Genomic DNA, 2467 nt, shown 5'->3' with positions numbered 1-2467 from the left:
GGTCACTGCCCCTTTCTCCTGGGTCCTGGTGCACAAGGTTCTGTCTGTGCCTCCAGGAGTCTGTTTCCCAGTCCTGAGCAAGGTCTGGTGGCTCTGTGGTGGGGTTAGTGGGAGACATTAAAGGCTACAGGCTTCCCAGATGGTGCAGTGGTAAAGAGCCCACCTGTCAATGCAGGAGGTACAAGAGACAAGGGTTTACCCCTGGGTCAGGAAGATCCCCTGGAGTAGGAAATGGCAACCTACCTCAGTATTCTTGCCAGGGAAATCCAGGCTCTCCTGGTGGTCCACAGTCCGTGGGATCGCAAAGAGATGGACATCACTGAGCAACTGGGCACACAGACATTAAAGGCTGCCCCTTGGATGAGAGAGTCAACTTTGTTTCTCTTCTTCTTTGTCATGTGGGAAACACACCAGTGGAATGGCCTCGGTACAGAACCACACCACAGTGCCCAGATTCATCCTGCTGGGGCTCACAGGCCGGGCAGACCAGAAAGAGCTCCTCTTTGCCACCTTCCTGCTGATCTACTTGGTGACTCTGGTGGGCAACCTGGGCCTCATCGATGTCATCCGGGCCAGCACCAGCCTCCACACCCCCATGTACTTCCTCCTGAGCGTGCTCTCCTTCCTTGACGTCTGCAATTCCTCCTTGTTCACGCCTAGGCTGCTGATCAGCCTTCTCACCACTGACCAGTCCATCTCCTTCGAGGGCTGTGTGGTCCAGATGGCCCTCATGACCCTCCATGGCTCCGGGGAGTGTGTGCTCTTGTCCATCACGGCCTGTGACCGATTTGTGGCCATCTGCCACCCTCTTCTCTACCACAGGATCATGTCCAAGCGTTTGTGTGTCCAGCTGGTGGGGCTCACCTATGCTGCGGGGTATTCATCTCAGCAGTGCAGACAGGGAATGTCTTCAGCTCGCCATACTGTGGCCCAAACGTCATTGACCATTACTCCTGTGACATCCCCCCTGTGCTCCATCTGGCCTGCTCAGACACCACTGTGGCCAACGTCATCTTGCTCCTCTTTTCCACCTTGATCACTGTGCCCACAATCTCAGTCATCTTGGTCTCTTATGCCTACATCCTGGTCACCATCTGTGGGATGAGGTCCCTGGAGGCCCAGCGCAAGGCCTTCTCCACCTGCGCCTCCCACCTCACTGCCCTCTGCCTCTTCTACGGGTCTGTGTTCCTTGTGTATGTCCAACCCAACCCGGAAAGTGTTTCAGCCTACAACAAGATCTTTTCTGTGTTCTACACCATCGTGATCCCCATGCTGAACCCGCTGGCCTACAGCCTAAGGAATAAAGACGTCAAGGCTGCTGTACTGCCTAGGGTTCTTCGTCTGAGCAGAAAAAGAATCTGTTAGAGAGGCCTCCAGAAGACCACAGGGTAGAAGAGAAGCCTAGAGAACCCAGCCGGGACGAGAGCCAAGAGTGGCAAGACACAGCCAAGCCCCTGCCGCAGGGCGCTCTGTGAAGGATGCCACCGTCGGCAGCTTCACGTCTGTGCGCTCTCCAGGGCTGTGGCTGGCATCACTGCCCTGCGCTTTCAACACCACTCAGACGCTGGACAGGGCCGCCTGTCCTGGCCGCCGCACCACCCTCGAGAGCATCCAACCACATGTCGTCTCCTGCTGATCCCAGACCTCTCATCATTTCCTCGGAGCTCAGGTCCTAAGCAGGAGCATTCACCTGTCTGGCAGCGTAGCTATTCTATCTCTTTTTTGAAGGTTTTTAACATTTGTTTCTTAAAAGTTAACATGTGCCTAATAGGAAAGCAAAAAGCACAAGAAGCAAAAAGCAAAGTCATTCATAATCACAAGCAGTTTACCATTTGACGCGTCCTTCTGGGTGTCATTTGTACATTTTCACAACCAAGCATCCGTATTTATGTTATTAAGATCATGCAGTTATGTCTCATGCTGTTTTACACATCATGAATATTAACCATTTCAAAGTCCCAAAGCTCTAAGTATTCTGGTAACCAAGTATACACTACACCAACTCAATCTGGAAGGAAAAAAAAAATGCAATCCTGCCTTTCTTGGCCTACTCTATATCTCTTGATGTATTAACTACATTCAGCATAGATAGCATACATATGCTCATCTCCTCCATCCGTACTTCTTCTTACAGGGCCCCGGGAGGTAGAAGGGGGAGCTAGATTCTATCTTCTTCCTGTTTTGAGAGTTCTCAGATATAGAAAGGCTCATTGAATGCCAAACAGTGAAAACAACATATCTCAACCAAAGCAACCTTCCCTGTAAGGCTCTACAAGGTATGCTGCCCTTCTGAATAAACACTATTGAAGGAATAATCCACGTGGTGTCTGACCACAGAAGGAAGAGAGTAGTCACTCGACTTTGCAGCTGAGAATGGGGGCCAGAACAGAGATCTCTAATCAGCCTCGGACTAAAACCTGCTCTAAAGCAGCAGTGAGCTATCGTTTTTGTGTAAATGACCAATGAA

The 2467-nt window shown here is 51.2% G+C and overlaps 1 pseudogene; it reads left to right on the top strand.

Annotated features, from left to right (window-relative positions):
- Positions 1–418: 418 nt before the first annotated feature.
- Positions 419–1365, top strand: LOC122677099 (annotated as a pseudogene).
- Positions 1366–2467: the final 1102 nt, after the last annotated feature.

This window comes from Cervus elaphus, chromosome 1 (assembly GCF_910594005.1).
Source record: "Cervus elaphus chromosome 1, mCerEla1.1, whole genome shotgun sequence".
Taxonomy (NCBI): Eukaryota; Metazoa; Chordata; class Mammalia; order Artiodactyla; family Cervidae; genus Cervus; species Cervus elaphus.
Note: the sequence above shows the minus strand (reverse complement) of the source record. Positions and strands in the feature narration are given on the sequence as shown.